This window comes from Antechinus flavipes, chromosome 2, assembly GCF_016432865.1.
Source record: "Antechinus flavipes isolate AdamAnt ecotype Samford, QLD, Australia chromosome 2, AdamAnt_v2, whole genome shotgun sequence".
Lineage (NCBI taxonomy): Eukaryota > Metazoa > Chordata > Mammalia > Dasyuromorphia > Dasyuridae > Antechinus > Antechinus flavipes.
Window position 1 is genome coordinate 97,430,508 of NC_067399.1, and position 14,598 is coordinate 97,445,105.

The window sequence follows — 14,598 nt, forward strand, 5'->3', positions numbered from 1 at the left end:
GAAAGAAGAAATATATTCAGAAAGAATAATAAAACATAGTTTTATATAGGCTAAATTTCAAAAAGATGAGATTTAGAAGGGATGGAAATATTTTCATGGGCCACGGAGGTTAGAAAGGCTTCTTTTAGAGATGAGATGTGAGTTAAAATTTGAAGGAAGTATTGTTCTTAAATAAGTAGAGAGGAAGGGGCAGGATATTACAGAAGAAACATGTAAACATGAGCATGATGTATTCTTGCCTCTGACACATATTGACTGTGTGATCCTGGGGGGAAAAAAAAAAAAAAAACACTTACCTTTTAATATTCTAGGCAACTATTTAAGACTGTAAGTTATCTAGAAAATATCTTTTTGCATTAATAGAGAAAGTTGTCTCCCCTGTGAGTTCTGTATGTTAATGGAATCACAAATCTAGTTTGTATCCACATCCTATCCAAATGCTATACTACTACTTTTTTAATTGAATTAAATATAATACAATCCAGTTCAACACAAATTAATCCAATCCAAGCCAATTGAACAAAACAAATGTTGTTTAAATACCTGTTAGGTATTTAAGAACAGGATTGTTTTATGGAAACCATCACATAAGGGAAGAACAACACTTAAGGAAGTAAGTTTATACTTGTAAATTTAAGGAAGTAGAAAACTCTAACAAACAGAGGAATGAGCAAAGGTTTTCTAAGGGAATTGGGTCTCTTTACATTTCAATCAGAGACGATAGTTCAGCCTCTTAACCACATTCAGAGATTCATAAAAATAACTATGAATTATATAGAGCTTTAAGGTTTGCAAAGCATTTTGCATTTATGATTTCATTTGAATCTTAGCAAGATGAATATGAGAGAGGATAAATGACTTGATCAGGATCATACATTTAATAAGTGACTAAAACAGAACTCTTGACCTCCTGACTTCAGGCCCAATAGTCTCTCCATTTGCATCATGAAGCTAAGATCTAAAACTCCTAAAGTTTCATCTTTCACTGTGTCTTATGGCCAACATACTTGTCAAAGCAGTTACATAAAAAGGAAGCATGCTTCAGTTGGAAAGAATGTTGCTCTGACAAATTCAGACATGCTAAGATCATTTTAAAAATTCAGCCTTAGCTCCTAAATGTATCACCTTGTTTTGTATTTCTTTTAAATGTCATATCATTTTTTTTTCATTTTTCATCATGATCTAATATGATGGAAAGAGTCTGAGCCAGGATTCATGAAATCTAGCTGTATGACCTTAGTAAATTACCTAACCTATCTTGGCCCAAGTTTCTCTATCTTATAAAATGAAAAGCTTGAAGTAGAGACTCTCTAGGGTTCATTCTGGCTCGCTGAGTCTATGAATCCATAACAGGTACATGTCATCAAGCACCTGAAGGATAAATGTAGGTGGACTCTCTTGCCGGAATCTGAAAGTCCCTCAAGTCTCTCACAGAATGATAACATCAGTTCTCTCTCTTTCTTTCCTGAAGCAAGCAACTCACCTCTGCATTTAAACCAAGTAATCATTTTCTTTATTACTTCAAAAAAAAAAAAAAAAGAGTTAGTGAAGTGCTTTATATCTTCTCTTACAAATCTTTAATGATATTTTGCATAATTGCAAATACTGTAATTGAAACATCATTAAAAAGAATGTGATTCCTAAAAGCTTCTAGTCTGATTTCCTTTCCTTGCTTTCTTTTTCTGGAATAGCAAACAAATGTCAAAGAATTTCTCTTGGGCCCGGGATTGTCAAGTTGCCATAGTAACTGAAAGCAAATACATTAAAAGCTAACTACCTGAAAACTTTAAGTTTGTATTTGGTGATATAAAGACAAGAGCATATAAGAGATTGAAACCATTAGAAGATTTTTCTTTCATTTTGCTTATTTTCAGAAATAATCTCACTTCTTTCTCTTCTCCACCTCCCCATACACATGCAAACATAACACACATACACACACACACACACACACACACACACGATATGATGGAATTTAGACTTTTCAGCATGGCACATTATCTAGTGATCAGAAGGATATGCATTATAATTTTGCTGATGCTCAGATATTTTTGCTTATCAAAGATGCATTATATTATTCAATATATAATACTTATTAAATACTCAGTATAGTTTAAAATATATTTTTGCAAATCAAATGCATTATTAATAATTAAATATAAATTATCAAAACAGGTAATGTGGAATAATTCATCATATGGGAGAGAAATACTGTAATAGCTCGATAACATAAGACATTTTGAGAACAAAACATTTAATTATTTTATATGAATTTGTTAATCATTTGCAATTAATTTTTTGCATTTGTTTATTAGTCTTTAGTTATTTGTTTCTTTTACTATTCAGTTATTAAATTAGTGATGTGGAATGCTAGACATTCAATGATACTTGTTATTCAGATGTGCTAAGGAGGAAATAGAAATTTTCTATTATAAGATTTTCATGATAAGAAGAAATGAAGGAATTAGGAATATTTTAAGCAACAATCACCTTCATCTGGTTATGGTTAAACTTTATATTTTTCAAATTCAATTTTTCAAATTTAACTTGACTTCTTAAATATAAAAGCAAAAAAAAATGAATAAAGGAGAAATAGTGATTGTGAAATTAATTTAGAAAATGTTAAGAAGTCTAAGTTGTTACCATGGTGAGTTTAGCATTCCCTATTCATATCATCAATAGGATAGAAAATTTCAATTTTTCAAAGGTTAATTCAATAGTCATGTCAACTTCTCCAGCAGAATTGCAAATATAGCAGCAGCCACAGCTACTAGTACTTATGGAATGCAGAAATCCAATGCTGTTCTTCTGAAAGTTTTGTTATCAAAAAATAAATTTATTTATTTTTTCAAAAAGACAAAAGGGCTCAGGTAAACAAAATTTGGTTAGTAATTCCTCTTAAATAGGTGTATATTACATAATTTTCAGTAAATTGAAAGAAATAAAAAAAATTGAAAGGGATACATACATATTCAAATGGAATCACTATCCCAATTTTCTTCAGTTGACTTTACAGAACTATACATTCATATACAATACATACAAATTATATGCTATATAGTATATACTATTTATTTCATTTTATTATACCTATATTATATATAAGTATATATGCTACATAGTATATATTATTTTATTATACTTTATAATATATTCTAGAGAATACATACATAAATATGTTTTATATAATATATTCTATGAAGAAAGAAAGAAGAGAGACAGATACAGAGAGAAAGAGAGAGAGAGAGAGAGAATATGTTTCTAAAATCGACCTTTTTGGGTCCAACAAAGAAATGTGAATAAAAAGCTTGACATACCTAGTTAAGAATGAATCCAAAGTAAAGTGAAAACATGTACATAAGGAAAGCAAGGTAGAGGAATGAAGACCTAACTTTAAATCTCATTCCTACTCTTTTCTCCTCTTCCTTTTCCTCTTCCTTTTCTTTCTTTCTTCTCCTTCTTTCCCTTGCTCCCCCTCTTCCATATTTCCCTTCTCCTTCCTCCTCCTCTTTATCCTCCATATCTATCTAGCATTTTAGTGCATTTCTCTTGACAATTTGAAAAATAAACATGAGTTATTCTACTCAATAAGAGTAGGAGAAAAAGAGAAAAAGGAGAAAGCAAGGAAGAGAAAGGAGGAGAAGGAGGAAGAAAAGGAGGAGGAGAAAGAGAAAAAGGAGGAGGAGGAAGAGAAGGGAGAAGAGGAGAAGAAGAAAGAAGAGAGGGAGGAGAACAATAAAAAAACACATACTTATAAATTGCTATGGCCAGGTTCCATGATAAGCATTTTTAAAAACATTGCCTCATTTGACCCTGAGAACAACTCTGTGAGGTAGATATTGTTATTACTCTGTTTTACAATTGGGGAAACTAAGACAAATAAAGGTTAAGTGCCTTTTCCTGGATCATACAGTTAATAAGGGTTTGATGTTCAGTCTGCCTGACTCCAGGTTAGTTACTCTAGCCATTGTGCCATCTCACTGTCTACTTCACTTGGGTGAATGAAAAACTAAGGATTGACCATATTGTCCCCATCAAGTAACTTTCTCTTATTTCCTCCAATTCCTCAAATTTTCCAGGCAGTGGCAAATCATCAAAAGTAGTTTTTCAGCCAAATTCTAGAGTTCTTTCCAAAGTCAATGAATCAGGTAGTTATTTCAGACCCTGGGCTTTGGGAGTTGCCCAGTGGAACAGAAACAAGAAGTAATATATTTGAGAATACTTTTTTTTGGAGAGGCAATTGGGGTTAAGTGACTTGCTCAGGGTCACACAATTAGTAAGTGGTAAGTGTCTGAAGTTGAATTAGAACTCAGGTCCTTTTGACTTCAGTACTGGTGCTCTATCCATTGTGCCATCTAGCTGCCTTTTGAGAATACTTTAATAATAATACTTGCTGCTTAAATGTGAGATATTTTCCTCTTCCAGGAGGGTAGAGGCAAAATCTTATTTGTGTGTGTATATACACATATAAAGACAAACATATGTATATACACACATATATACATACATATACACATATACACACATACATATATAGATGTATAATAATTTTTTAAACCAGTTCCTAGAACAGTGTTACTTAAATTTTTGTTTCTGAATATGCTGAGATAACTGCTAGAAAAACTCCCCTAAACTTGAGTTGTAGTCAGTTCTTTTTTTAAAAACACAGAAATGTCCTAAAGTAGTAATATTATTATTACTTCACTATACAGAATGTAGTGGTGATTTTTTTTTTTATTGTTTAATACAGTTTAAAGTGATCATGATAGAAAGAGTCTATTTTTAGCAGTCTTCTTTATTTCAGGCTTAGAACAAACTTAAAAAAAAATTTTCCTTTAGAAACCAAATCATGTCCTGACAGCAAAACCTTTTATATCACAAACATCCTTGGGGTAAAATTAGTATAAGCTATAATAGTAGAATATTGATTATACAGTTATACCTAAAATTTAATGTCAAACAAAAATATTATGGATGTTATCTGATAACAATAGAACCTAATTCTTTTGTACTCTATGAAGGTACATTGTTGATCAGATTTTTTTGTGATTCATAAATCTGGTCAACAGAAATCTCATTAATCATTTCCAATTTCTCTACAACGATTCTTTCAAATGTTTTACTTTATTCTTTTAGAGATTTTTATTGCAAAACAAAGAGAGAATAAAAGAGTGAGAGAAAATCAGATGGGAAAAAAAGAAACAAAAGAATCAAAAGAAAAAGGGAAAGGGTAAAAAAAGGAGAAGGTGAAAGAAAGAGAAAAAAAGGAAGAAAGGAAAAAAGCACAGATGGATAGATGGAAAAGAGGGAGGAAGGAAGAAAAATAAGATGGAGGTAAAGAAGGAGGGAATAAAGAAAAAGAAAGGATGAAGAAAGAAAAGACAAAAAAATTAAACTGACAACCAAATAACTTCCAGTATTTGAGAAAGCTATTCTCTTTGAAAAATCATTTTCTAATTTATGCCTGTTACTATCTAGTTCATGCTTCCAGGTCTAGTTCAATTATCACACAGAGCTCTCTACTGCATAGTTCCAAGAATTCACAGGTAAGAATCACATAGGATGCAGAAAAATATATGCATGGATTGTGGTTTACAACAATTAAAACAATATCTTTAATCATGCTTTTCTGTTCATGTTCATGTTCAAGTTTATCATACTGTTACTGATTCATCATCTAAGGCTGGGGACATTATATTTCATCCTAATTTCCTTAGTTGTTTTTTTCCTATAATATAATCATCCAAAATCACAGATTTGAAATTTACCATTATTACTATTAGTTTTAAAAATACATGTAGCATTCTCATAGTAAATAAAATCTATGCATGAGAGTATTTATATTGGGAGGGCTTTTATCAAAATAATCACTTTTCTTTTAGAATAAATATATATATATTGCTTCATCACATTTATATAATTCATAAATATCTTTACACTTGCAAAATGGTACATTTAGATTTCATCTGATGTGACTGGGCTATTGTTTCTGGATGATTAAAGAGAAAAATGTGCTGTTTACTTAATTGGTATTCTTTTAGTCTGCATTTATCTGCATAAGCTGTACTGCATAATGCTGAATGGCAAGAACTGTGGGAAATTTGACATTTGAAAGAAAAGTTTATACAAAGCCATGCTTATGTCAGTCATTAAAGTTGAAAATACCGCAGTTCTCATATGTGCTAATTTGTATTTTGAGTGAGGAAGAGGAATGTCTATTACAGCTTAGATGATTACACTGACATATGTAAAATGTAAAGAAAGTTTCTGCAAGTTTAATAATTATGATGACTGAGAAACTTCTTTAGGAAACATTGGTACCAAATTAACCTGTGTACCAATAGCAACATAACACCTGGTTTAACACTTAGTCTGTTATATATTTGAAGAAGGCCTAAAGGCAAGACCCATTCACTTGTGAGTTGATTCATGCCTCCTGTTGTAATTGATGTGCTAAGACTTCTTCTGTATAAATAAAAAAAAAAAAAAAAAACTAGTATAAGAAGAATAAAAAGGCTACTTTCCTTACAATGAACTTATAGCAACAAGATTTGGGATAGAGTTTGGGCAAGCTTGCCAGAAATGTGTTTGTGCTGGACCATATTCCTTTATGAGGAGTCTCTGGGTAGTTCTTGGCAGCTATGTTATGTTTCCCTGGTGGAAGAGAGTTCAGAGGCAGAAATATAACCACAAATAGCAATTGGATTATTCTCCAATGTGTTCAGGTGCAAGCCAGGCTTCACTGGAGAATATAGGAATGATGGGAAGAGAGGTACTTTTCTTGTGTGCTTGCCAGTATTGTTTCCTATTTATGAACATTCATGTACTCTAGGTTCTAATAAAAACTGGTCTGCTTGAGATCCCAGGTATAATCAGCACCAGTACCAGAACCAGAACCAAAAACAAAAGCAGCTAATCACCATTATATAATGAGGTTGAAAAAGTGCTTAACATATACTGTTTTAATTGGTTCTCCTGAGAGGTATGTACTATCATGACTCTTAATTAATATATGAACAACGTTGAACTAAGAAGTTTCTTGGGTTAGGGATACAGTTAATAAGCACCTGATATTCTGTTCTCTGACTCCAAAAAATCCCACTATCTGGAATATTCTGCCTCCCAGCATCTTTGGCCACATTTCTTGGTCTAGCATTTTCATATCATACAATCAATTCTAAAATCATAAAGAGATACCTTAGGAGTATCCTTGTATTGCTTTTTCTGACCACCTTATGAGCACTTGCCCTGTGTGAGTTATCCATAAAATAATAGTTTTGGCAAGTGTACATTTGGCATTCGAACAAAATGGCCAGCCAAATGGAGTTTGTGCTCTGGGCACAGGACTGCCCAGAATGCATGCCCTCATCAGAGAAAATACTATATTCTATGAGCAAAATAGAACATAAGCAAAAAGTAACATGAGATGCACAAAATTAGAGAGGCTACTCCAAATGTTGAATATCAGTGTCTGACCTGTGGTAGAGCATTCTGAGCATGTATTGGTCTAATCAGCCACAGTCAGACACACTATAACTCAATTCTAATATAGTGATGTCATTTTGGTTCTGTTTGAGAATGAAGGACAACAAGAATCATCAACTTTTCCTGATTATACTCACCCCTTAGAGGAGTTAATTTTTTAAGTCAGTTTTTATACTTTGTGTTTTATTCTATTTTCATCTGTTCTATAGCTTGAAAGCTCCTTAAAGGTTTGCATAGAAATGTTTTTTATTTTTCAATTTTTTTGGTTTTTTGTTGTTATTGTTTTCTTCTGGTCAAATTCTATGATTTGAATTATTGGCACAGATAATATGATTATCAGCTTCTATAACTTATGGCCCTAGAGTGAATTTCCATGATCACATAGCTAGTATGTGTCAGGGTAAGGAAATGAATAAGTCTTGTTGATGCTAAGCGCAATTCTCTAATCACTTTATTAGGCTCCCTTTCTTTAATGATAATAAGAGCTTAATAAATGTTGTGATTTATGTATTTGATGACTTCCATGATTTATAATCTTTTCATTTGATTTAACCTAGTCTTGGTTAGTGGGCATGCCATATGGGCCTGCTAAAGAAAGAAGAGAAAATGGAGAGAGGATGGAAAGAAGTTTGGAGAAAAGGGGAAAGGTAAACAAGGTGAGAAGCAGAAGAGCGTGTAGAATAATACATTTTGTTGCCTTAATGCATTTGTCATGATTTATATGAGTCAAAATATAATTTCTATTATGCCTATTCACTGAGATAAAAAAGACAAAAGATGAAATTTTAAATATATATATGTATATATATATAATTTATACACACTACAATTTATCATTTGTGATTCAAAGTTCAAGTAAAGACAACTGCTATTTGGGAAATAATCTGATCTGAAATCCAGAGGCAATGATGTTCATTTTAATGTGCTACTCACAAGCTTTTTCCTAATAGTAAATAAAAGAAATAAAAACAGATTTTTTGAATGGCATAATTAGCATAGGTGACTTTTAAGTTTAGAAAGCATAATTTTAATTGTCACTCATTGAGAAATTTCTCTGGAATATTTAAGGTCTCAGTTAAAACAAAAGTATTTATATTTGACCAGTAGAAAGATAATTAATTTTTTAAATATTGTTAAAAAACTTTAATTAAGATTATTGCCACACTATATAAAATATCTTTTATAGACTTCAGTTAGAAATTCAACATTTTAACCAATTTTTTGTCCCAAGAGGCTTTGTGGCACAATGAAGAGAATATCATTAATTGAGCATGCTAATTATTTAAATCATCTCTCACAAATTGCATTGTATTTTCCTTTCTTTGGCTGTCTCTTTTCAATAAAATATTTTTAGTGGTGTCCATACTGGCTAACCAGATCAGACTGAATTGACTAGCCTAATTCATTTAAGCAATTGATTGATTGGGTTAATTCAATTGTTTTGGCCATTTTTGAGTGAATAAGCAAACTACTGTAGTAAATTGGCTAAACTTATCAAGTGTATTTGACATGAGCCAGAGAAGGTACTGGAAATGTCTCCTCTAAGGAGATACAGATGCTTGTTGTTAATTTACTGTATCAAAAAGAGACAATGTGTGTATATATACATATATGTGTGTGTGTGTGAGAGAGAGAGAGTATATTTATATATGTTTAAGTATATAAACATGTCTTGTAGATATATGTATATGTCTGTGCATTTATGTCACATATACATAATATGTATCTACACATATACCTACACGTAGACAGGTACATTTTCCTAGTACCCTTTCAACTAAAGTTTAGGCAGCTGTGCATCACAGTGAATATAACCTTTGAATTAGTCAGGGACACCTGAGTTTGAATCCTTCCTCAGACCATTACTATGTGACTAGTCATATAGGAAAGTCACTGAGGTCTCTCACTTTTCATTTTCTCATCAGTAAAATGGAAATAATACTATTACCCACTCACAGTATAATTGTGAGGAACAAATGAAATAACATATGTAAAGTGCTTTACCAATCTTAAAATCGTATTTAAATGCTAGCTATCATTATTCCAATGAGATGTTACTTGTTATAGAAGCAATATGTTAATTACTTCAGATCTATCAGATCTAGTATTTATCAGATTCTATCAAATAGGTATTTATAAAGTAAGAGGCATAAGATAAGATAGGAGGCAGTTAAGTGGCTCAGTGAATAGAGCAATGGACCTAGGAAAATCTGAATTCAAATCCAGCCTAGAAATATGATCCTGACAAGTCACTTAACCTGTATTTTAATTCCCTGGAAAAAGAAACAGCAAAGTACTCCAAGTACCCTTGCCAAGAAAACCCTATGGACAGTATGGTCCAAGGAATCACAGAGTTGGATATGACCAAATGCTGAAAAAGATAAGTGCCACCTGAATCCACATTTGGTTTCACAATTTAGGCATGAAGTAAACATTACAATCTTGTTGTTCAGGAACTTTATTTGAAGCTTCCTGGAACATAATTTGAGACATGAATTTCTGATATTCCTTCACTATTATACTTCCCCCACCCACCTCCTACCAATCCCAAATTCTGTCTGTCTCTGTCTCTGTCTCTGTCTCTGTCTCTGTCTCTCTCTCTCTCTCTCTCTCTCTCTCTCTCTCTCTCTCTCTCTCTCTCTCTCTCTCTTCCTCCCTCCCTTTTTCCTTCTCTCTCTCTCTCTCTCGTTCTCTCTGAGTACTCAGGCCAGTTTAAATAAAGATAATGAAAAAAATTCCTTGCATTTTCCTCCTAAATTTCTTTGCAAATAGATAGAGACTCAATCCTATCAAAAGTTAAGAGCAGTAACAACAGTCACTTTTCTTGGTTAATTCAGCCACCCAAACCATTTAATAGATACCATATGTTACATTTCAGAACTAATTGTGCTTCTATTAATTTTCTTCTACCTTTATTTTTATCCATTCTTCTTTTGGATAGGTATTCCTACCTTTTGGTAGGAAATACATTAGTTTTTCTTCTTTTTTTTTTTCTTTTTTGTTTTCAAAAGTTCTATCTTATCTATATTTTGGAGAATTTGTGGAATTTAATGGAAGTCTGGTGAATTTTCAGTCAGAACACCATGATTCAAATGCTTATTCTCACATTGACTTTTTTGTATAACTTTGAACAGGCCAGTAATACTTTCCGGGGGCATAGTTTGTGAAATTGTGACCTGTCATTAGCTGTGAACTGAACACTGACATCATTTTCTTCTTTTCTTCCCTTTCAAATTCAAGAAGTTGGACTAAAGGAAGGATTCTTAACCTAAAATCCATAGCCATACATTTCAAGACATACATTAATTTGCATGCAAAAAATACAACTTTACTTCAATTTGTTTGAAGGCCAATAGAATCAGTCTCACTTGTAAATATTTCAGATATTTAAAAATCTTATTCTGAGAGGAATCCATGGGCTTCACCAAACTATCAAAAAGTCATGATACAAAAATGATTAAGAAGCCCTGGATTAGAGGAAGATCTCTTCTATTTCTAACTGATGATCTAAAGTCTAAGTAGATGCTTAGTAGACAGTTCAATCTAAAAAAAAAAAAAAAAAAAAAAAAAAAGCCAGTAGCATTGGCTGAAATGTATGCTCTGTAATATGGAAATCAAATTTTCCTCCAAAGGGTTTAGTTACTTTCAAATTTCTAGAAATCATTTGCAATCCACATACTCACCATCTAACTTGTATAAGAAGCTAAATATTTTTCTTTAGCATGTAGGTTAGTGAGTCCCTTAACATTTTATTTTCTAAAACTACAACTAGAATATATTTTTAAAACCTGAATACTATTTTCCATGCATATATACATTCCCAGACCAAGCATGTCCCTATTCATTTTTCACTGTCTCCTACAAACCCAGAGAACCAGTTCAGTACCATGTACTCCATAAATTAACATAGAGAAGTTTTTGTCTCAGGAGAATCATTATTCTAATCGTATCTCTTCTATAATATATGCACAGAGGCCAAAGGAATATGCTGGGATTCTGTTGTTTTTCTCAAGGTCTTTTTATCAGTTCTTTACCTCCTCATGTTTATGAAACACTAGTTCTTTGTTCAGAGAAAAAGGTGAAGTGATAGTTGAATAACCTTGACATCCTCCTTTTTTTGCATTGACAAGCAGAACTCATTCTTCAAAGAAACCGAATTTTAAAATATTTTTTAAAAAAACTAGTTGTCCGAAATAACATCTTTTTATTTCACGTCAGTACACTTATTGGAGCATATCCAATTTTCACATATAAATTAATGATCTGACGTTCCTATCGATGATATTACTCCTCCCAAAGGGTTCAGCGAAAAGAACGGTTCATAAATCTCATCACAGTGCAGTATTTAGAAGTGGTTTATCGATATGTCAATCACAACATTGAGATAGCCAATAAGCAGCAAGCAAGTCAAATTGAAACCTCAGTGGAATTTATAGGAGTTAACTTTACTGGCTACAGGCTAATTTACATGGTGATTGCTAAGGCTGTGGTCAATGAGAACAGTTGATTAGTGCATGCAATTAATGAGGTTAAAGCCATAAATAAGATGACCAACTAGTTACTTCATAGCTCTGTATTCTGAGAATAGACTCCTTACTTTGATGATGGTTCAATAGTTGGATAGCTAAATGAAAACATCAATTCAAGACAGAGAAAAAGTGCAAGGACAAGCTTCCATGGGTATTATTCTGTCTATCAAATGCAGTCTATTTTTTTCTGTTGAAAACCCTATACAACCTCATCCTTTTGTAGCAGAGTGATCCACCAAGGAACCTTAGATTGCACTTAAATATCTTTATCCTACTATGTCTACCTATCACATTTAAAAGAAAGAAAAAAGAGGAAAATTTTACCAGAGAATATTAGCAACATTCTGAAACTCATGATACTGAACTTCCCTGACTTATTATGGCTAAATAATGTAAAAGAAAAACTATTTGAAATTTCAGCTTTGATTGGTACATGTTAACGCTCCAGTGTTCAAGCAACACTTTTTAGCATTTGACAGTGTTATGACTAGGTGTCAGGACTGTAGCAGAGAGAAAGAGAGTGTATCATAGTGACATGTATCATTGTTCTCATTATTAGGGGATAACATGCTCATATTCCAATAGGCTGACATAACTTGTCACATTTAGTAGCTGTTGCTATGCGTGAGTAGGGTCCAAGCAGAAACGATGCAAGATCACAGAATCATATGTTATATTGTCAAGATTTGAAAGGACATATGAACAATCTCCATAAGCAGAAGTCTCTAAATGGTAAATATATATTATTTAAGTATTTAATTAGCATTACGGTAATATTTGTTCCCATTAGTACATAATGTGATTTTAAAACAATAAAGTATTTTCTATTATAATTGGTAAGAAATCATTCTTCTTACTCAGTCACACATTTACATATAAAATTATCAGTGATTTCTAAATGGCCAATTATTTTCTCTCCCCAGCCCCAGTCTTTCTTGATCTATCTGCTGCATTTAATTTCTAGATGTTCTTTCCTCTATGAGATGTAAAGATACCTCTCTCTCCTGGTTCTCTTATTTTTCTAGTTCCACCTTCTCAGTCTTATCATCTCAACTACCTCCATTAATTACATTTAGGTATTTCCCAAGGTTCTGTTCTAGACGCTCTTCTCTTTATATACATTTTCTTCTCTAGATGATCTCATCAGCTCCTATGTGTTTGATGGACATGCTGCTGTAGATTACACACACACACACACACACACACACACACACACACACACACACATATCTCCAGATGTATATATGTTTGTGTGAACACACACTTGGTTATATGTATACACAAATATATATATGAATAATACATATATATATGTATTTCTATATCTCTATGTACCTATGCACTTATGAAAATTTCATGTACATATAACTCATATCACACACATGGCTATGTATTACATCATACAAATATGCATATATATGTACATACATTCATTTATGTGCACATGTAACATCTCCAACTTCATTCTCTATCCTGAGCTTCTATTCCACTTAATCAATGAACTGTTGGACATTCCAAATAGAATTTCCTGGAAGCATCTGAAACTAAACATGTTCTTCTAGAACTTGTAGAAATTGGTAATGAATGTCTTATTCCTACTATATCATGTTTGATTTACTCAGGATATTGTTTCTATTTTATCTTATTATGTGTATTGGAAGATATCATGTCATGAACTTGATTTTTTTTTTAATCTTAAAACTGAAAACATTTTATCCTAGACTTCTTTTGGGGAAAATATTCATATGTCAATTTTCTTTTTGATTATGTTGAGAAGAATTTTAAACGGATTACAAAATGGCAAATGCTAAATCTCAATTTTTTAAAATTTAAAATCCAATTAAATTACAAAAACATCAAAAATAGAAAGATGCATTTGTATTTTTCAATATGGTTTTCCAAGAATCATTCTAATTTAGAAAGTTTGCTGCTAGCTACTTTAGCTTTATTTGTTTGTAAAATATGAGAAAATAGATATTAATTTTTAAAATATTTGATTAAAGATAAAAAATAGAACTTCTTCCTTCCTTAGCTTCCATGATATTAAATTAATTTTCCTCCTAATGTTTCTCCTAATTTCTCCTTCTGTTTCCTTTGTTGATTCTGCCTTCTTTTTCTGTTCCCTAAGTGCTGTTAATTTCTGAGGCTCAATTCTTGATGTTCTAACCTTTTTTCTAACTATCATCTGTTCTGAAAAATATAATTATTTTTTATTTCCTCGTAGTAAGGATTTAATTTCTCTTTTGAACCATTCTGGAATTTCTTGTCTTTATTTTGTGCTTTTTTGGTATTCTATATTATTTTCAGTTTCATTAGAAATTGGTTTACTTTTCTTTGTCTCAAATATTTAAAAAACAATTTGAAACACTCTTTGTGGATTTGGTTCTCATGTTTCTTTACAGTTTCTGACTTATCTGACTTTTCTGACTTATCTGATTGTGCTCTGCACTTTTATTGAGGTTTCTTTTTTGTTCAAATATTAGGCATTTCATTTTTTTATTCTTTATATTATCCTTTTTTATACTTTCTGACTCCTCCTCCTTCATTGGCAGTTATGCTTCCTTATATCCAGTTGGTTACTAAA

The 14,598-nt window shown here is 31.9% G+C and overlaps 1 protein-coding gene across 13 annotated transcripts in view; it reads right to left on the reverse strand.

Moving 5' to 3' along the window:
- The window catches only part of NRXN1 (neurexin 1), a 1,357,693-nt gene that overhangs the window by 921,508 nt on the left and 421,587 nt on the right, over positions 1 to 14,598 (reverse strand). The gene's annotated exons all lie outside the window — the stretch shown is intronic.